This window comes from Erinaceus europaeus, chromosome 15, assembly GCF_950295315.1.
Source record: "Erinaceus europaeus chromosome 15, mEriEur2.1, whole genome shotgun sequence".
NCBI classification, from domain to species: domain Eukaryota; kingdom Metazoa; phylum Chordata; class Mammalia; order Eulipotyphla; family Erinaceidae; genus Erinaceus; species Erinaceus europaeus.
Genome location: NC_080176.1, coordinates 16,926,434 through 16,948,496, shown reverse-complemented (window position 1 = coordinate 16,948,496; position 22,063 = coordinate 16,926,434). Strand labels below are relative to the sequence as shown.

The 22,063-nt window shown below is 47.2% G+C and overlaps 1 long non-coding RNA gene across 2 annotated transcripts in view; it reads right to left on the bottom strand.

Moving 5' to 3' along the window:
- LOC132533099 (uncharacterized) overlaps positions 1-21,207 on the bottom strand; it is a 65,617-nt gene extending 44,410 nt beyond the window's left edge. The window contains exon 1 of one of the 2 annotated variants that reach the window (XR_009544983.1): positions 21,117-21,207. This is a non-coding gene — a long non-coding RNA (uncharacterized LOC132533099). The remainder of the gene's footprint in view (positions 1-21,116) is intronic. The other variant, XR_009544984.1, reaches the window with a different exon arrangement.
- Between the last annotated feature and the right edge of the window lie 856 nt (positions 21,208-22,063).

The window sequence follows — 22,063 nt, the reverse complement described above, 5'->3', positions numbered from 1 at the left end:
TCTGACACGTCCCCGGGGACTAATCAGCCCAGGCGGGAACATCATTTGCTGAGACACAGCAAACACTTGGCCTTTTTTTTTTTTTTTTTAATTTCTATACTTTAGCTTTTTGTGCAAGAGCCCACCCGGCCCACTCCTGGACATGCAATGGGAGTCAGCAAACATCCTCCAAGCTGTTTCTGCTGTACACTCTTGCCTGAGATCTCATGAAACCTCTCATTTCCCATTGAATGGCCACATTTTCCACTTCACCAGATGCCTTGGGGGCATCTGCATAAACAAATCTCAGGTTGGAACAAATCCTTTCCATGAACTATCCCATGCGCAGGAAGGGAAAAGCTGTGGGGGGGGGGTGGGGGGTGGAGTGGGTGGGCTCTGAGCCCCATGGGGAGGTATGTCACACTCAGAAGCATTTTGCAAATGCCCCCCCCCCCCAGCCAAGACAGAGGTGCAAGGGGAGGCCACAGGTTTGGGAGTGTACACCCCCCACCCCAGGCTAAAGCACAGCGATTGGTAAACATACTCATCTCTTCTTAAAAACAGCGAGTTGAAAATGTGTTTCTTTTAGATATATTCCAAGGGGCCCATCCATGACTTTACTAATTTTTGCCTGAGCCTGACAGCTAACACGCAGGTGGGCCAAAGGTATTATCTGGGGAGATGGTGACAGGCCCCTTGGAATATACCTAACATAGAGCTACTAACTTTTTCCAAAATGGAAACCCCAAATCTCATCTGCTATATTCTTGCCTTTAGGTTCCAGATGATTAAACAATTTGTTCTTCTTTATATCTTAATGCTTTTTCAGACATCAAGTTGCAGATGCCAACCTGACTTCCCTGGAACTCCATCTCTCCAGAGCCCTGCCCACTAGGGAAAGAGAGAGACAGGCTGGGAATATGGATCGACCTGCCAACACCCATGTTCATCAGGGAAACAATTACAGAAGCCAGACCTTCCACCTTCTGCATCCCATAATGATCCTGGGTCCATACTCCCAGAGGGCCTAAAGAACAGAAAAGCTTCCGGTGGGGAGGGTGGGATAGGGAACTCTGGTGGTGGGAAATGTGTGGAATTGTACCCCTCTTATCCTTAGGTTTTGTTGATATTTTCTATTTTGTAAATAAATTAAATTAAAAAAAATGCAACTTGGCACCAATGACTTAAACAAGAAAAAGAAAATGTGTTTCTTAGTATTGAGGAGGATGGAGATGACTATGTCCGAGGTGGCTGGCTGACGACCACTGGGCTTCACGGTGAACCTGAGTTCTAGCCCCATAATTTCCAGTAGTGAGCGGGTGAGCTCAGTGATACCAACTCACCAGTCCTGTGTCTCCATTTCTCTCGGCTGCCTACTGAGGGTCTAACTGCAGATGAAGATAAAAGTTTCTTTCAACTCTAAAGTGAAACCATTCCTCCTTGACCTTGGGAGAAATCAGAAAGGACCCTGGTCTTGAATCTTGAGGAACCTGAATTCCTAGCCTAATTCTGTTTTGTTAGCAGCAGGGCTTCACTTCTCTGGGCTGAATTTTTCAGAGGGATGGGGGAGGTGGGTAGACAGTACTGAAGCTTCCTTAAATGTGGTGGGGGGTCCGGCCTGAATCTGATGCCATACTTGGCAAAGCAGGTGCACAGTCTGGTGAGCAATTCTGCCGGCCCACTCATCAGGCCTGGCCTTGGGTGAATCATTCAGCCCCTCCGGGAGTCCGTCCACTAACCTCCAACAGGAGGTCATGGGGTTTATCAGTTTCAGGTTGTAGGAGGCAGGGATGCAAAGGGCATGGTGCTCCTGGTTTCTTATCAGAACAGCAACCCCGAGCTCCTGGGAGTCAGGGATCCATCCATATGTTTGACTGAGATAATGAAGGCTTTTCTCTGCCAGGTGATGTAGAAATATTCATGTACCAATTGTGCAAAAAAAAAAAAAAAATCACTAGCCCCTAAGGATCTGGCATGTGCCTGGTGTGTTTACCTGGATTGTTCCCGTTTCAGAGTCTCGGCTTTGCATACGTGTGATTTCACCACTCCAGAAGGCCCTTTCCTTTTCTCTTTCCTTCTTGCCACCAGGGTTACTGTTGGGGCTTGGTGCCAGCACTATGAATCCACCACTCCTGGTGGCCATTTCTTTCTAATTGTATTTGATAAGACAGAGAGAAATTGAGAGGGAAGAGGGAGGTAGATAGATAGACAGACAGAGAGACAGATAAGACACCTGCAGACCTGTCTTGTCACTTGTGAAGATTCTCTACTCTCCTGCAAGTGGGGACTGGTGACTTGAACCTGGGTGCTCGGTAATATGTGCACTCCACAGGGTGTGCCACTGCCCAGTCCTCTCTTTGCTTTACTTTCTTTCGCCCTCTCTTTTTCCTAAGTCTTTCTCTCCTTCTCCCTGTCTCTCTCCCTCCCTCTCCTCTCTCCCATTGTTTTATCTGTTGCAAGCCTTCCCGAGGAGCTCCAGGTTGTCTTTTTATTCAGAGACAGACAGACAGAGAGAGAGAGAGAGACCACAGCAACAGAACTTCCACGCAGTGCCTGGGCCACACAGAGGCAAGATGCATGCCCTACCTGCTAAGTCAGCTCTCTGGCTTTTGTCTAGGATATTCATAATTTTTGTCTTATTACAAAAGTGAGACTTGTCCAAAGAAGGCGAGAAGGAGAAAAGTAGACAGGAGAGTAGCACCCACCGTCTCTCGCCCACCCCACTCCAGCCAGCCGCAGCTCAGTTTTTGCTTCAGAGCCTGAGAACCATTCTCGGTCTTTCCCAGCGAGGGACATCATTTTCCCTAAACTGACTCTAAGCTTTCCAGCTGCCTGGGACTGATCTTTCACTTAAGACCCAAATAAAATGACTCATTTCCCCCTGCATGGTCTCTGCACAGTCAATTCCCACCACTCAGGAGCTGATCTCAACAAAGAGCAGGTGGGGTGTGGATGGGTCTCTGCTCTGAGGGCTGAGGAAACGGGGGTCAGGGTGCAAGTCACCCTGGGCTCCATGGCAGAGGGTGGTTGGGAAGGGTAGCTGCCTGGACTGTGGGGTGAATGTGGTCTTTGTAGCCGTGTCGCTGGGTCCTGTTCCCTTCTCGTGACACCTGCAACTCCCGTCACAGGCTATCTCCTCATCTTTAAGCCAGCGGGGTCTTTCTCCAGCGTCCACTCTCTGTTTAGGGAGGGCTCTGTCCCTCTTCAGGGTACATCTGATCAGCTAAGGCCCGTCCAGCTTCCGTGAACTTGAAGTTAACTGACTGGTAGCCTAAGTGCTGGGTTTATATCCAGGCACTCGCTCCAAACTACTCTGAAGTGAGAGAGGACAGGATGGAGTGTGTGCAGCAGCTGCTGGGACAGGAGTCTCCAGTGTCACACCAAACTCTTACCAACTATGTATCCTGTTCTGTGGCAGTGCAGGAAACCCATTCCTTTCCTGAACGCAGGTATTCCCCACCCAGGGACCCGCTGCCTTTCCCCAAAACTAGTCAGAGAGTGAACCTGCCAAGAAATGGGAAATTCAGGCAGAACGCGTTGGCTCTGGAGTGGGTGTGCCAAGCAGCTTTCCAGAGCATGGCGTCACCCTCGCATCATTCAGAACAATTTGAACATAGTTCTATATACTGATTCAACAGTATATACTGTACTGCAGTAAAACTACAGAAAATGGATTGTATTACGGGGTTCACAATAAAGTACAAATATATATATATATATATATATATATATGGGGGTGCACCTGGTTGATTACAAGTGTTACAATGTGCAAGGACTCAGGTTCAAGCTCCCGGTCCCCACCTGAAGGGGAAAAGCTTTGTGAGTGGTGAAACAGAGCTGCAGGTTTCTCTCTCTCTCTCTCTCTCTCTCCCTCTCTCCCTCTCTCCCTCTCTCCCTCTCTCCCTCCCTCTCCCCCCCCCCCCTCTCTCTCCCTTGATTCTTGATTTCTGGCTGTCTCTCCCTAATGAATAAAAATATTAAAATGTATCCATATATTGACAGATCAGTGTCTGCCAACTGATTGGGAACTGAGACTGAGACGGGGTGATGCAAGATGAGAGGCTTGAAGCTGAGCTGCTGTTTTCCAACCCCCACAGGCCTGCTCAGAAAAGGGGAGCATGTGATGCACCCTAGAATCTGCCCACACTCTCTCTACGCATGTACTTTTGCATTCTCCATTCCTGTAACGGTGACCCGGCTTCACCCCGAGTTTGGCTACACTCCCCTCTGAGCCCCTGCTTTCACTCTGCCCCCCAATGCAGCTGTCCTGTCCTCCACTGGGATCCGTTCTGTCCATGAATCCTTTGGAGGCTCTCACAAGAACTTGCACCTGGGTTCAAGGTGCACTTTCTTTCACCTCCCAGGCCCTGTTCCAGCACCTCTCACAAGGACCCAACTGAACCCTCATTCAGCGACAGCTACTTCACAAGAAACACTCACTTTCATACACCACAATCAGCCTTTGGGCTGTAGTTTGCTGACCTCTGTCTTGGATATGGCTTCTCTGATGCTGTGACATACTCTACTGCAGATGGGGTGAGTCACCTTATCCCTTCTGGTTAGGGGGGACCCCTGCCCAGGCCACCAGAGGAAAGTATACAGGAGGGGCTGGTGTGATGGTTCTGCAAAAGACTTTCATGCCTGAGGCTCCAAGGTGCCAGGTTCAATCCCCATCCCCATCATCAGCCAAAGCTGAGCAGTGCTCTGTCCTCTCCCTCTCCCCCATCCCTTATTTAAATGGAAATAAAGTATTAGAAAAAAAAAGAAAGTAGGGGGCAAGGCAGTGGTGCACCCAGACAGTGAAACACACATATCACTGTGTGCAAGGACCCAGGTTTGAGCCCTCACTCCCCATCTGCAGGGGGGACACTTCATGAGTGGTGAAGCAGGTCTGCAGGTATCTGTCTTTCTCTAGCTCCTCTCTTTCTTCCCTCTCCTCTCAATTTCTCTCTGTCTTGTCAAATAAAATAGAAAAAAAATAATGGGAAATAATGGCTGCTGACACTGAGCCCCAGTGATAACTCTGGTTGCAATAAAAAAGAAAAGAGGGAGTCATGCAGTAGCACAGTGGGTTGAGTGCACATGGTGCAAAGTGCCAGGACTGGCGTAAAGGATCCTGACCTGCAGGGGAGTCGCTTCACAGGTGGTGAAGCAGGTCTGCAGGTGTCTGTCTTTCTCTCCCCCCCTCTGTCTCCCCTCCTCTCTCCATTTCTCTCTGTCCTATCCAACAACAATGACAGCAATGACAACAATGATAGCAACAACAACAAGGGTAACAATGAGACCAATAAAATGAGAAAAAAAAAAAGGCCTCCAGGTGCAGTGGATTCATAGTGCAGGCACCGAGCCCCAGCGATAACCCTGGGGGAAAAAAAGAAAGAGAGAAAGGAAGAAAGAAAAGCAAGCAAACAGGAGAGAACAAAGTGGACAGGAGAGAGCCGCTCATTCACATCAGCGTGGAGGTCACCTTCAGCTGCCCATTGTCCTGGCTCCCACTCTGGGTTAACATCACCTTGGAGAGACCAGTATGAGACTCGCTGGTGTTTACTTACTCCTTTGCTTCCTCCCCAGAATAATTATTTTCCTGTGTGTGTGTGTGTGTGTGTGTGTGTGACGTCTTTTTTCTTTTTTAATTGGGGGAGATAATTGGTTCACAGTAAATACAGTTGTTGATACCTGGGTAAAATTTCTCAGTTTTCTGCAAAACACTCTCACCCCAGCGTAGATCCTCCTCCACCATCATGCACCAGGACCCGAAAGCCTCCCCTCCTTCCCAGAGTCCTTTGCCTTGGTACAATAGACCAAGGGGATATATCCTAAGGGACCAAACACGCTCATCCAAAGAGATCTGTGTTCACCTACATTCATAGCAGCACAATTTGTAATAGCCAAAGCCTGGAAGCAACCTAGGTGTTCAACAACTAAGAAGGTTGTGGTCTACATACACAATGGAATACAACCCCATTCTTGAACAGCCCCAAAGCCAGGAGGAAGCTGCAAAACTGGAGTCCTAGTTATTGCTTTGCTTTTCCAGTAGAAGCAAAGGTTAGAGGTTAAATGGAGTGACCTGGCTTCCTCCTGGGCAGCCTTTCAGTCAGGGGAAGCCAGTGGGCAGGAAGCAAAGCCCAAAAGAGTTCTCTCCTCACTCCCCAGCCAGTGCCAAAGGTCCCTGCTTCCTTGCTTTTCTTCCCTTCCAGCTAGAATAGGAACTTCACAGTTCAATGGGTTCGCCGGCTGACTTGGCAGAAAACCTAGCTTGACTGCAACTTGCTGTAATAATAATAGCTACAATTTATTGGGAGTTTACTACACAGCCGGCACCTTGCCAAGTGTTTAATATGTGTTATCTCATTGAATTCTCACAACAAGCCCATACGACTCCTTCTCCTGTCTCATGTAAAGGGGTGGAGTCTGTCTGATTTGTATTTCTTTCTGTGCATGGAGTCGGGGCTTCACACATGAGCAATTTTATCACTTTTTCAGATGGAGAGACGGGAGTGGTGGGGGGAGGGACAGATAACCTCTGGGGCCACGACACCCCCAAGCAGAGCTGGGGCTCAAACGTGGGCTGAGCATGAAGCAATGCAGGCACCCTGCCTGGTGAGCTCTCTCTCGCTCTGTCTGGCCCTGGAGTCGATCATGAACACAGGGCTCTCACTACAAAGCCATTTACTGCACCCGAGAGACCCAGTCTCCCCCCACCCCCACCACCAGTCCACCACTCCTTCTCAGGTTCCACCATCCTGTGTGGCTCCCTTGGTCAGTCCCCAAGGTGATGGAAGGATGAAATGACCTTTTTCATCAAGGGCACGGCAGAGTCCTGACATTTTCTGCAGACAGAGGCCAGTTAATAATGTTCTTCTGATGGGCCGGGTGGTGGCACACCTGGTTGAGTGTACATGTTACAGTGTGCCAAGACCCAGGTTTGAGTCCCCGGTCCCCACCTGCAGGGGGAAATCTTTACGAGTGGTAAAGCAGTGCTGCAGGTGTCTCTCTGTCTCTCTCCCTGTCTATCACCCCCTTCTCTCTCAATTTCTGGCTGTGTCTATCCAATAAATAAATAAATAAATATTTAATAAAAAACTAAAAAATAAAGTTCTTCTGTTGATGTTCAAGGCAGGCTAGAGGGCTTAATTCCAGACAGAGCAATCTATCAGGAGGGAGTGCCACCCCGATACCATCAGCCAGCTCCATCACTTGTGGGAACTCTCAGGCCACGTCCAAATGGAAGATGGAAACTGAGATGGGTCTCATCTCTCCTTGACTGTGCTGCTGGCCTGTGTTCTCAGCAACAGAGCACTGCCCAATGAGTCTCATGGAGTATTCTGCTTCAACTCCATGTTAACCCTCCCTTGTTAAGAGTCACAGGAGTTTAGGATAGACTGTGTAACATGGAGCCCCCAAATCACAGAGGCCTGAGACCAAGTTTTATTTTTTTTTCTTTGAAGACACATTTACTTATATGTCCGAGTGAGGAACCAGAGCATCACGCATCTCTGGCACATAGCAAGGCGGGGATCACACCCAGAGCCTCTGGCAGGCAAGTCTTGTGCTCTGCCACTGAGCTATCACCCCAGCTCCAGGAGACTTATTCCTTACTCACACTCCTTGTCTGTGATGGTCAGCTGGGGCCTCTGCTCCTCATGACCAGGAAGCACTGTGAGTACTATCTGGAGCAGTCTTGGGGGTGTCACAGAAAGAGAAGACTGCTCTGAAGCATATCACGGCACCAGTTTAATGCTTGAGCATCGAATGCTCCACGTCCCCTTTGTATGAACTTATCAGTTGCATGACAGAGAAGAGGAAACACTGCCTCTAAGGCAAGTGTGATTAATCTCCCACTTTTTACAACAGATGATGCAAAGGTGGCTGCCAAAGATGGCTACCGGGTTGTCAGAAAAGTCACGATGCATTTTTGCATAGGAAAACGTAGAGATATACGTCACAACTTTTCTGACAACCCAGCAAACAGGGCAAGATTTACGTTCCTGGCTCAAGCTTCATCCTATCTCCCAGAGACAGAACCATACTCAGGCTAATGGAATGCACGCTGGATTAAGGGGCAACAGCAGCGGACAACAGAAGAAATGTAAGGGGGGGGGGAGAACTCCAATGGGGGATAGAGTATCTGCCAAAGGATAAACAAGAACCTCTGGAAAGAAATGTGGCTTGAGTGACTGGGTAGATGGAGCTGAGTTCCTGGCTCAGGGTGAGGGGGAGCCAGAGAGCAGACAGGAAGCAGTGGCATAGCCAGGGGCAAGGTCACAGGCCTACTGGGGACAGATGACAGGTCTTGTTCTCGTAGCCGGTCAGAGACACAAACAAGTATTATTCTGGAATACCTCACTCACACATCTAGAAAGCGCACTGAAGTCACAAGCCTACTCAACAATGAGTCAATGTCTCCTCTCTGGAAGTGCAGCCTTTCAGGAGTTCTGGGAGTGTTTGGCACACCCCACGGTAGGTGTCTAATACACATTCAGTGGCCATTCAGTGACTTCTAGGAAAAGCAGTGTTTCGACTCTGAGAGCTTCACGATCTGCTCTGACGATGAACCAGGAAGAACTGGAAGAAATCTATGGGTGAAGGGAAGGAACCCTGCAAGGAATATTCTGGAAGAAGAGTTTGTTACTGAAATCTCAGAATACCAACGTGTTGGCAAACAGCCAAGACCATAAGAAAGATGAAACGCTAGCGCAAACGGTGGTCAAGGTTCAACTAGTCTTGCAGGGAGCGGAGCTGCCATATGGAACTGTTTTCATTTGCTGTGTGTAATTTTCTGTGCAAGTGCACTCTCCTAGCCCAGCATAATGAAGCTGATTATTCATGCTTCGAATCTCCAGCAGGAAAGGAAGAGAGAGGCAGTCACAAAGCAGTTTCAAAATTGAGTTACACCCTTGAGTGGATTCCATCAGTGGGGATCTGCTCAGATGGACCACACTGGAGGCAATGAGGGCTAGAGTGTCAAGGGCATTGACCAAGAGCTCAAAATACACTGGGGGGGGGGAGGAGCTTCTCATCCTAAAATACACACTCTGAGAGGAAAGAGACATCTGACCCTGGTGATCTCCAACCCTACAGAGAGACAGACTGGCTCCTGACAGACAGCTCCCTGCAGGTAACTCAGCAACGTGGATGTGGATGTTGTCATCATTCCTGCTTCATGTCCAAGTCAAGAAAGAACTCACATGGTATAAAAGCCGGACAGAGGACACACTGGGAAAAGAGATGATCTGACTGATGGAGAGCCTCGTACTTGTAGGCTGGACGGATGGTCTTGGTTTAACTCACTGTAGGATTTAGCAGGTATATGTCTATTTTAAATATTTTTATGAGGGGGGGAGGGGGAGAAAGAGAGGGGGAGAGAGAGAGGCAAGAGCTTCACTCATCTCTGGCATATGATGGTTCTGGAATTTCACCCTGGGGCCTCTGGGGCCTCAGACATGTAGGTCCTGTGCTCTAAGGCTGAGTGATTCTCTCCTTTCCTTTGGCAAGTATTTACTGTCCACTGAATAGCTGGGTTAATGGTCCATCGTTACTTCTAGACCTGAGTTGTAGAGTGCTCTCTACACAGGTGAGTGGGGAATGGACAGGTGGAGAGGAGGCTAGCTTTTCAGGGGCACCTGTGTGTCAAGGTATCTGCAGTAAGGCAAGTGAGAAAATGAAGGTCTCATTCTGAGCTGCTGTTGGGGATACATAGAGGAGGCAGCCCTACCAGCTGGAGGGGTTGCTGTAACCAAGTACTGCAAATTCTGGAATAACAGAAATGTTTGTCCTAAGAGTTCAAGAGGCTGGAAGCCCCACACCCACGTGCCCGTGGGACTGGCTTTTTCTGAGGCCCTAAGAGAGGATTTCTTCCATGTCCTCTCTCTTAGCTCTTGGTGGTTTGTCACTTTTCTTTGGCTTCCCTCTCTGTGACACTGTCCTGACCTCTGCTTTCAGCTCCCCTTGGTGTGTTCCCTGGGTGTGTTTACATCACCTCTGCCCAACGTGTGTCTGTCAACCCGTGTCCAAATGTCCCCTTTTAGGATGCGAGTCATGTTGGACCAGGGACCCCATCCTATTCCTGTAATCCCTTTCCTGAACTCATCACATCTGCAAAGATGGGAAATCCATTTACGCAAATAATTTCTACAGATGCAAGTTCCTTTGCTGAGGTCATCTCCAGATAAAGTCACATCTGGAGTATGCAGGGCTGGACTTCAACATCTGAACAGGTGGGGACAAATCAACTCCGAGACAGAATCCATTTCCAAGACATTTTGGGGTTGTAGTGGTGTAGTTGTACAGTGGCTGCATGACTACTTAAATGCTATTGAGTTAATGAAGTCTAATTAAATATGGAGGAGATTAATGAAAAGCACTTAGGCCTGTGCCTGGAAAGAACCCAGTCGATCCTTAACTTTATGCTTACCAGTGAAGACTAATGGCAGAGATGAAAGAACTGATTTTGCGTTATAGTCCACATGAGGAGTGATTACAAGATGTCTGCTGAGACCAGGGACACGGCACAGGGCAGGTCTCCCATGTGTGAGGCCCTGTGTTCAATACCTGGCACTGTTCAAAATGGTGGGGGCAGTGTGCTCTGTTCTATCTCTCAATTAACAAAAAAGCCTCCCCCATTCTTATTTATTCATTTCCTTATTTTTGCCTGAGCACTGCTTAGCTCTGGTTTATGGTAGTGTTGGACATTATATCTGGGACCTCAGTGCCTCAGGCATGAAAGTCTTTTGCAGAACCATGAAGCTATCTCCCCAGACCCCAAATATCTGTTTTGACAAATGAAAGTTACCAAGGCCATGAAGACTGTTCAAATAAATATCTGATGGGATCTTGTTAAAAACAAAATGCTTTTTTTTCGGTCTAGAAGGTAGCACTCTGGTTCTCACTCCCCTACCCCACCTCAATAAGTCTATAAGTCTTTAAAAAATATATTGTATTAATAAATTTTTTTAAGTTATTGATTTATTTTAATGAGAGGTACAGAGAGAGGAGAGAGAGACCAGAGCACTGCTCAGCTGTTTTCTGAAGGTGCTGGGGGGATTGAACCTGGGACACTGGAGCCTCAGGCATGAAGGTCTCTTTGCATAAGCCTTACGCTGTCTCCCCGGCCCCAGATAAATCTTTAATAGAGAATACTTTTTTTTTCAAGCACAAACCTAGAGATAATAAGAAGTGCTACAAGAAGAAGTACACCAACACAGCCAACTGATGAAGCAGGGATGCCTTCCCCCGTAAAGGCCTTGCTTAGAAAACCTTCTTAGCTAGTTAAAGGAAACCCCCTGACGTCTGCCAAGACCCAGCTCAGCTGTCCTTAGCTAAGGAGACATGTCCAGACCCATGGTCTGAGATGAATTCAGCAACCTGAACTCCATCTCCTCCTCCTGCCTCCAAGATTCTATATTAGCTACTTGTTCATCTGCTGCTTCAAAATAATTCTGACATCTATGGACCGAGTTCTCAGCTACTAACTTCCTTAGCCTCACTGCCCTTGATAACACTTAGAGCATTATTCTGAGCACCTACTCAAAAGATATCAAAACAGAAATGAACTGACTAGCCACAGTGATTTCAGGGACCAGGTAGTGGTGCACCAAGTTGAGTACACATGATACAACAAGCAAGGACCTGGGTTCAAGTCCTCAATCCCCATCTACAGGGGGAATGTTTCAGTAGTGGAAGAGCAATGCTGCAGCTATCTTTCTCTCTCTCTATCTCCTTCTCCCCCTCTCAATGTCTCTCCTTTCCACTCCTCCCCTCTCCTCTCCTTTCCTCGTCCCTCCCCTCTCCTCTTCTCTCCTCTCCTCTTCTCTCCTCTTTTCTTCTCTTCTCTCTCTGTCTCTCCCCCCACTTCTCTCTTTCTGACGAGAAAGTATTGGAAAAAATGAAAAAAAAATAAAGAAGAGATTTCAGGGAAGGGGGCTGATAATCTGTAAATCTCCACTCACAACTCAGTCATATGATGATTTCTTGGTTATATTTTCTAACATCCTACCCCCACTGGCTGAAAAAAAACCAAGCAACACAAGTGCTAGAACTGGCTTAAGGATCCCGGTTCGAGCCCCCAGCTCCCCACCTGAAGGGGAGTCGCTTCACAAATGGTTAAGCAGGTCTGCAGGTGTCTTTCTCTCCCCCCTCTCTGTCTTCCTCTCCTCTCTCCATTCCTCTCTGTCCTATCCAACAACAATGATATCAATAACAACAACAGTAATAACTACAACAATAAAATAAGGGCAACAAAAGGGAATAAATAAATTTAAATAAATAAATAAAACCAAGCAACACAACAGCAGCTTGAAACAAGAAGGGGGAGGGGCACCGAACACTGGCAATAAACCTGGAGGCAAAAAAAAAAAAAAAGAAGACAGGCTGGGGGTAGATAGCATAATGGTTATGCAAAGAAACTCTCATACCTGAGGTTTCAAAGTCCCAGGTTCAGTCCCTGGCATCACCATGAGCCAGAACTGAGCAGTGCTGAGCAGTGTTCCACCACTGGGGAGCCAGAGACGACCCGAACTGCCCCTGCGGCTACAGACAGACTATGACCCATATAGTCAATGACTGCCACCTCTCCAGATTCAAAGGAGGTCTCGAAACTTTACATCAGGCTCAACCTGACGCTGTTGACTGGCTACGGAAGAAGGGCTAACGCTAGAAGAAGAAGAAGTGCTCCAGAAAGCAAAAGTACACAGTAGTCTGCAGTGAGTACCCCCCAACACTTCATCTGCACTATTCCAGCTTTTAGGTCCATGATTGCTCAATAATTTGTTTGGATTTGTATGTTAACTCTCTTTTCAGCCACCAGGTTCCAGATGCTAGCATGATGCCGACCAGACTTCCCTGGACAGACAACCCCACCAATGTGTTCTGGAGCTCCGCTTCTCCAGAGCCCCAACCTACTAGGGAAAGAGAGAGACAGACTGGGAGTATGGATCGTCCAGTCAATGCCCATGTTCAGCAGGGAAGCAATTATAGAAGCCAGACCTTCAACCTTCTGCATCCCACAAGGATCTTGGGTCCATACTCCCAGAGGAATAAAGAATAGGAAAGCTATCATGGGAGGGGATGGGATATGGAGAGCTGGTGGTGGGAACTGTGTGGTGTTGTACTCCACATCCTATGGTTTTGTTATGTCTTCTTTTTTAAATAAATAAAAAAAGAAAAAAGAAATAAAAGCAATAGATTTATAATATAATCGAGCCTGGCCCTTAGACATTCTTTGTTTTCTTTTACACTTTTTTCTTTTACAAAATACATTTAAAAATAAGCCGGAACCTACTGTGTACAAAACACAAAAGTGTGTCAAGACCCATTGGTATGACAAGGTTGTGCTTCAAGATGTTATAAATATAGTGATAGGGAGAGGAGATTAACAGCGTAATTGCTATAAGGATAGTAGCAGACATCGCTTATTCGTTCTCACCACATTCTTCTAGAACAATCAGGATAGCTGAATGGTAGTGAGAACATGAAGGAAGACAGAAAGACACCTCAATTCCCAACTCAGACCCTGGACTTAAGCCACAATGTGATGCTGAGAGAACTCCCTCTGCCCTCTCTTTTTCTCAAGTCTGTCATTTTAAATAGCCACCGTGAGATTATTGTAAGAATGAAACTTAGGGAGTTGGGTGGTAGTGCGCACATGGCACAAAGTGCAAGGACTGGCATAAAGATCCTAGTTCAAGTCCCTGGCTCCCCACCTGCAGGTCTGCAGGTGTCTATCTTTCTCTCTCCTTCTCTGTCTTCCCTCTTCAATACTCTGTCCTATCCAACAACAATAACATCAATAATAACTACAACAATAAAACAAGGGCAACAAAAGGGAATAAATAAATAAAGAAAGAAATATTTTTAAAAGAATGTAGACAACTCCACGTGTGTGAAGCACACCGTGTTCACTAGGTCTTATGGCAGTTTTTATTGACTCCATTTCACAGGAGAAGAAACGAAGGTCCACATTCAAGGACACAGAGCAAGGAAGGGCTGGAGCTAGCATGCAAATCTCCGTCTGACTCAAAACTGCATGTTCTCGCCACTGAATTTCATTGTATCCAAGGTAACAATAATAACAGATCAAAGAAAGTCAGTGGAAATGGAAGGATTGGGGGAATCAGAGGCGACCGGATCCACTGAACCATGAGAGAGGGTGAGATTGGAGCATAGCTTGGGGGAAGAATCTGTTAACAAGCATGTCCCCAGGGGAGACAGCCTCTTCTGCTCTGGTTCTAGACCATCAAGTGCCTGGTTTTTGTCAGCGTAGTGGTGATTTTGTTAGACAAAGCTATGTCTGGTCTGAGGTAGGTTCTTGCTAGTTCTCACTGGAGTGAGGAATGAGTGAAGGGGGTTGGCCTTGCAGCCAAGATTGAGCTAAAGAACTCAGCCTTGTTCAAACTGCATATCCTCCACTGTTCTTATTAATGAGCAAGTGGATTCTCCTTTGTTTGGAAACAGATAGGTGTGTTTCCAAAGAGTTTGTGAACAGGGGATGCCTGCAGGCTTAATTAATATTCCCTCTTTAAAATGAAAGCCACACTCAGAGTGCAAAGGATCGCATGAGGAGTTTCAGCCCCCGTAGGTAATCCGTTCTTTTTCAAACATAACTTCTTCCCTGTTTACTTGATCCATTATGTTAATGAATGAAAACACCAGCTCTAAGGGAGGTATCAGGGTGCTGTTTTTGCTTGCGGTTTTGTGTAGTAAGGCTTCTGTATGTTAACTGTGTACCTTGCCTGAGTAGATTTGCTGCAGCCAGACTGAATGATTTCCTCAGTAAATACAGTGCGATAAATCTGTGTCATGAGCTCTCAGGAATGCAAAGATTGCAAAGCAGTTCAGCAGAAACTCTCCCCTTAAGGAATCTGGAGTGGGGTTGAAAGAAGATAAACACACAAGAAAGTTGAGTAACAAAACATTGGGCGAATGATGGTGCACGAGGCAGCAGCGGGAGAGGAAAATGGTTGATGGGGCCCAGCATGGGAGACAAGACATCTATTCCAGTGGGAATTTGCACAATTTTACATTCATTGGAGCATAGATGGAAAAAGTAGCTTTCAATGAGTAGTCAACACACAGATTGCAAAAACCCTTTGAAAACTTAGTTCTGATGAAGTCAACCTTGGCCCAAACCATAGCTTCCCGACAGCCGAGGCGAAGTGGTTTGTACCTACACCATTGGCACTCTTCATTAAGATGGAGTGTATAAAGGGAACACACAAAAGGAACTTCACAGGGAAATAACGTGGGGTGGGGGGAGTCTGGTCTCTCTGTGCAGATGCTAGCTACATATATGTGCCCTACGGCTGGGAAAATAGCTCAGCTGGTTGAGAGAGGCTCTGGGTTCCCTCCCTGGGAGTGTATTTACTGTGCTCTGATTTCTTTCTTTCTGTCTCCGGTAATTTAAATAATAAATTTTAAAAGGAAACCATATCCTTCAAAAAAAAATCCATATTCTTTTTTTTCATATCTATGGTGTATTTCAATGTAATTTCTATGTTTAACAAAAGAATAAAATCCCTCTGCAGGTAAAAATTCTTTAGAGCCCTTTTTCACTTTCTGCTCCTGCTGAAGTTTGTACAATTATCTTAAAACAGGATGGCCTTGTAGTTCATGGCTATGTGCTGCTGTTGCATCCATTAGACTTCCTGTCCAGTCCCCCATCTCCTTGCTTAGCCCCTGTTCTGCCTCTAATGAAAATGTAGATTCCCTTTGCCCTGGGATTAAAAAACAAAAAAGAGCTATCTTTGGTTCTTAAGAGAAAATTTTAAAATTTCTGCTTAAGATAAATGTCATGGAAACATCTAGAGGGGCTGCTTGCCATGGTTACCGGAAAGATGCTGTATACCAAAAACAGAGGGACGTTCAAGGCTGGAGAGAAGAGGTTTCCGTGATGGCTGACTAACCACGGGGCACTTGCCTCGGCTGGGCTCTGAACTCTCTAAACATGCCAATCCCCCCAAGGGCACAAGAAGGGAGACTTGCTCAGTTTTCCCCAAGCTGAGATGAGAAGGTAACTGAGAGGAAGGGAGAAAACGGACACAGAGAGAGGGAAAGGCTTCTCAGTGTGTGAGAAGCTGTGGTGACTCCCACTCTGGGCCAGAGAATAGGCTTTTCTCCTCACCTCTCGAACCTTGGAGAACAAGGTCAAGGTGACTCCACTGGGACTACTGTGATGGTTTTAAACCTCTCTTCTTCTCTCCCTTTGATTTTTTTTTTTTTTAAAGAATAATAGGTAATAAAGAAATAGAGAGACAGGCAGAGGGTGGAGTGGTGGTGCACCTGATTGAGTTACAATGCTTGAGGGCCAAGGTTCGAGCCCCCATCCCCACCTGCAGGGGGGAAGCTTTTTGAGTGGCGAAATAGTGCTGCAGATGTCTCTCTCCTTTTCTCTCTCACCCCCTTCCATCTCAATTTCTGGCTGTCTCTATCCAATAAATAAAGATTATAAAAAATTTTTTAAAAAAAAGAGAGAGGGAGAGAGAGGTCAGAGCATTAGTCTGGTACATGCAGGGCCAAAGATCACACCAGGAGGAGGCTCAGGCCCCAAGTCCTGCACTCTTCCCCTGCGCTGAGCAAAACAGCTGCTCCTCTCGACTTCCTGGGAATGACAGTCCTTAGTTGCTAATAGCAAGTTGTCTTGTCGCTAATAACAAGGTGACCCTTGGTTGAGAGAGGAAGGGATTCAAGGTCTTCCGGGCAAGCAGAGAAAAAGAATCAGTTTTCAGAATTCTACAGAAGCAGCCCTAGTCTGGGGTCCTGGCATTCTGACCACTAGTTAGTTCAGTCTGAGAACTTGTACAAGCTGTTTGAATTCCACGGACATTAGTCTACACCTCTGTCGTAAGAGCAGCATCCGTTTTTCAGAACTTCTCGGGATGCAGAGATAATTCAGCACACAAGGACCTCACCCTGCCACCCCCCACCTCATACACACACACACACACACACACACACACACACACACACACACACACACACACACATCTTCACCACAGTGCCTGCAAGGACCTGTCTCTTACTGTACCAATGCAGTCGAGCCTCCACAAGTATTTAGAGAGGAAAAAAAAAAAGCCTTAAGTTGTGATTTTATTTTTCAGATAAAACATTAAGCTGCAGAAAAGAAGTAGTCAGCTGATGTAGTTGCACACTGGGGGGGGGGAGATCCTGGCCGAAATGTAGCTGAAAATTAGGCACCTAATTACTGTGAGATATTTTTCAAATCTGGGAGCCTGCGATTACAGTGAGGGGAAAAATAGTAATCATTTCATTATTACTGTTGAAAAGCTTTGGTGAACTGTGAAGAATCTGTAACCTCTGGAGAAGGACCAGAGGTAAGGGGTGGAAATTCATTAAAAGGTCGGGAAGAGCAGCCTGTGTGGAAAGGTTAAAAGTAATTGGGATTAGTTAGCTCTGAAAGAAAAAGACGGCCTGGCAGGCTAATTACTGCCTCCCTCTTTTCACAAAGGGAGGTGCTTTCTGTCCCTGCCATCTCAACTAATGAGGAAACTGAAGGGGCTGACCTTAAAAAAGCAGGGCAAAGTGCAGGGAGGGGAGTCTGCAAAGTCAGCAGGGGAGGGAGGAGTACTGAGCAGGGGTGACCTCACTCATAGGAGGGACAGGAGGGATTTGGGACACACCGCCAGGGTGTAGCAAGGGGAGGGGCATATAAATACACCCTGGGTCCAGAGACAGCAAAATGGTTACACAGAAAAGTTTCATGTCGGAGGCTCTGAAGCCCCAGGTTCAATCTGGGACCATCCTGCACTAGAGCTAAGCAGTGCTTGTTTTCTCTCTCTCTCTCTCTCTATATATATATATATGCACACACATATCCTCTCATTCTCTTTCATAGTAAATAAAATAAATCTTTTAAAAAATAACTAACAGGGAGCCAGGAGGTGGCACACCTGTTTGAACACACATATCATCATGCACAAGAACGAGGGTTGGAGCCTTCACTGCCCACCTGGGGGGGGGGCTTCATGAGCAGTGAGGCCAGTCTGCAGGTGTGCAAGTTTGCAGGGCTACAGGTTTTTCTCTTTCCCAGTCTATCTCCCCGCCCTCTCAATTATTCTTTGTCCTATAAGAGGAAAAAAGAAGGCTAAATAAATAAATAAATAACAAAGTCTTTCTAAAAGTGTAATTGAGAACTAAAAAAAAAAGGAAAGGGCATCCTTGGGACATTTTATTTGGTTAAGCACTTCCAAAGTTAGCTGCAGTAACTCTAGAATATCCTGTCAGGAAAGCTTGCCTTTCAGGTGTGCCATGCCAGGAAGCTGGGGGCTGAGGAGGAGGGTCTGTGTCTTTTTAAAAATATTTATTTATTTATTCCCTTTTGTTGCCCTTGTCGTTTTATTGTTGTAGTTATTTTTTAATATTTTTATTTATTTATTCTTTCCCCTTTTTTGCCCTTGTTTTATTGTTGTAGTTATTATTATTGTTGGATAGGACAGAGAGAAATGGAGAGAGGAGGGGAAGACAGAGAGGGGGAGAGAAAGACAGACACCTGCAGACCTGCTGCACTGCCCTGCAGGTGAGGAGCCAGGGCTCGAACCGGGATCCTTATGCTGGTCCTTGCGCTTTGTGCCACATGCGCTTAACCCGCTGCACTACAGCCCGACTCCCTGTTGTAGTTATTATTTGATGTCCTTGATGGATAGGACAGAGAGAGATGAAGAGAAGAGGGAAAGACAGAGAGGGGGAGAGAAAGATAGACACCAGCAGACCTGCTTCACTGCTTGTGAAGCGACTCCCCTGCAGGTGGGGAGCCGGGGCTCAAACCGGGATCCTTACGCTGATCCTTAAGCTTTGAGCCACGTGCATTTAACCCGCTGTGCTAGGGTTTGTGTCTTAATAACAGGAGGGCAGGCACTGAAGGCAAAAGACTGGCCCACAGTCCCTCCCAGGCAACCTCAACCTGCTTAGTTCCTAGCACTAGAGCCTGAGTATTCAGCCCACTGGGTCAGGGTCTCCAAGCTACTATTGTATCCACCCTGGTTACAGGGAGCTTTTCAGGATATAAAGATTTGCTTCTGCCTCAGAGCCAGGGAGGAATTGAAAGGCCAGCTCTCAAAAGCCTGACTGGGAGCCAGCTCTGCTGCTTCCCATGACCTTTGAAGCTTCCCACTAGGAGGGCTGAGACCGCAGAGACTGTCCATCCTGTGTGACCTGGGCTGTGGAGAGGGGCTCAGCTGGGGCAGCGAAGGGAAGGGAAGGATGTGCATCTGGGGAGGTCCTAGTCTTCCCGCCATGGGGATGGGAAGGCCCTGGTGGGCATCAGTCTTGGCCTCACCCCATCAGGCAGCCCGTACAGCCGAGTGAGTGCAGGCGTGTCTTAGTCGTGTCTGCATCTGGTGTGTTTGTGAGGCGTGAGGGGGCTCAGTTTAGAGACGTGTAGTTCCTCTTCCTTACGGAGAAACCTCTCCCCTCCACATCTTTTCTCCTTTTTTGTTTTAGGAACAGCATCTTTAAAAAGACATTTACTTATTTGTTCCACTGGGTGTATATGAGAGCGTGCGAGGGAGCACGAGATCCAGGAGCCAAAGCGCCACTCAAGCCTATTCAATGCCGGGGATCAAACGAAAAAAATCTGACTATGCTCTGCCCACTGAGCCACCTCTCCACCTACTGGGCACCAGCCAAAAGACTGAGGACCTACCAATGAGTGACCCAACTCATTGCAGTCACTTGTCAGACCCAGACTCCAGTACCCGAGGGCTGGAGGCTGGGCAGACCCTATTCTGACACAGTAGTTAGTGCCAGGCCTTCCTTCTAGGTAATGTCTGTTCTTACTGCTCTTGGCAGTGGTGTGTGACTACCTTAATGAAAGATGTTCAAGGTTCATGCTTTTAAAGAATAACTTATATGGTGTATAATGTAGTGGCAGTTGATTCCTCCTTTTTCTTTTATTTGAGATTTATTTATTAGTGAACTTAGAGAGAGAGAGAGAGAGAGAGAATCCAGAACACCACTCTAGCCCACACAGTGCCAGGGTCAAGTCCAGGACCTCAAACATGCAAGTCCACCTGCCTAGCCCCTTTCCAACCCATTCTTAACCCCTGAAACACTTAATCCATAAACACCTGCCAGTTCATGACCCTTTTCCCTCTTTAACTTGAAGGGACAATGCCAGTCGTTTGGTCTGTCTGTCCACTTTTTTTTTTTTTGGACTGGGCATCAGGAGCAGAGAGCTCAAGTTCCACTGTTGCAGGAGAGAAGGAGACAGTTCCCTGCCACTGTCTAACTTTAAACCACAGCAAATGTGAGACACTGAGATCAGAACATGCCTGGACTTGGCCGATGTTAGAGTGAGGCTATTAGCTGCTGTCACAGTCTCCCTTCTTCCACTTCACACTTCCTCTCCAAATGTCTTCTCAATTCACCTAAAAACCTACATGTATTTTGCTTAAAGAAGGGTCACACACATGATCCACGTGTGTGTATGTGGGGGGTGGTGGTGGTGGAGAAGAACTGAATCAAGCTAAGAGATCAGTGGCGGGAACTGGAAGGAGCACAGAGGCGTGGTAGCTGTCAGATAAGGCTTGAGTTTTAGCTCCCAGTGACATAGGGAAAAGCCCAGCCGCCGGAAGATACCTGTGAAGTGTGCCTGGAATTCAGCTACTGGCTATCGGGAAAGAGGGAGCTGAGGCAGAGGAAGAAACACCAACGGCAATAAATCACCCCTCTAAACTGAGGGTGCTGGGATCTTCTGGAGTCTCGTGGGCACAAAGCTGTCCCACAATTCCCAGGGTGGCCTCTAGTCACCACATTGCAAAAAAGGGTGTCCGTGGCCCTGGCTTCAGAGCCCCTGACTCTCGTGTTAGTCGTCTAGCTCAGGTGCTGCCGTCTGTCTGCTTGCCGGCTTTGCTCTGTTTGTAGAAAGCACGGCACAGTGTGGCTGAGTTGTACTCATGCTGCTTGTTGCCTTTGGAGGAAGTGGCTTGAAGGGACAGTCTACACCATGTTTGCAACTCTCAGTGAATCCAGAACTCTTTCCAAATAAACACTGAAAGGGAGAGACATGACTCAAAAATGAACACGAACAGGACTCTGCAAATCAAAATGCAGTGAAGCAAGGAGCAGAAGGAACCTCGTTGCCTCCCATTTTGAGAGGCTGTTGGCTCTCCAGGGTCAGAACTCACCAGAAGGCCAGAATGGATGGTTCCTAGGCTGAAGGACTCTGCTTCCTGTGGCTCTTCTTTGAAGACAAGCTATTACTTCTGGGCAGGCTCCTGGAGAAAAAACAAAATGAAATTGCTGAAATTCCAACAGTTTCCAACAGATGAGCTTCGTCTGGGTGGAAGAGACTTGAGTGTTGATGATCTAATGGGACTTGGGAGAAGAACGGAAGAATTCTAGCAAACCTTCTTCCCTCCTTTCTTTCTCAACTCCTAGCTAACTTTCTTTTCCACTAGTGTCAGATACACAGAGACGGGGGTGGGAGGTGAACACAGAAAGAGAGGAGAAACACCAAGGCCCCGTTTCTATACGTTGGGGGTGGGTGTGAATCCAGGGGTCCTCATGCATGATATTCTGGGGAGGGTATTCCACAGCCATATCTATGCATTTTGTTTTTTCTTAATTTAAAAAATTACTATCTTTATTTATTTATCGGATAGCGACAGCCAGAAATCGAGAGGGAAGATGGTGCTAGAGGAGACAGACAGAGAGACACCTGCAGCCCTGCTTCACCACTTGCAAAGCCTTCCCCCTGCAGGTAGGGACTGAGGGCTCGAACCTGGATCCTTGAGCTTTGTAGCATGTGTGCTCAACCAGGTGTGCCACAGCCCAGCCCTGAGATGAATGCATTTTAGAGCGATGCATCTGAGACTGGATCTCAACTCGGCTTTTGGTTGTCTGGAAGCTCTTGCAAGACTACTCCATCTCTTTCTGCAGTTAACGTGGGGGAATGAGGGTGACATATTATTTCCCACTGCCACGTGCTGAGATCCTATGAAGTAATGCGGAGGGGGAAGCACTTGCTGGTGTCTAAAGTAACAAACAAGTGTAAACAGTGGTGGCTGGTGGCTGCATGGCGGGGTGTAATCGCTAAGATCAATTTTATGCTCTGGTAACCAACTCTCCATGT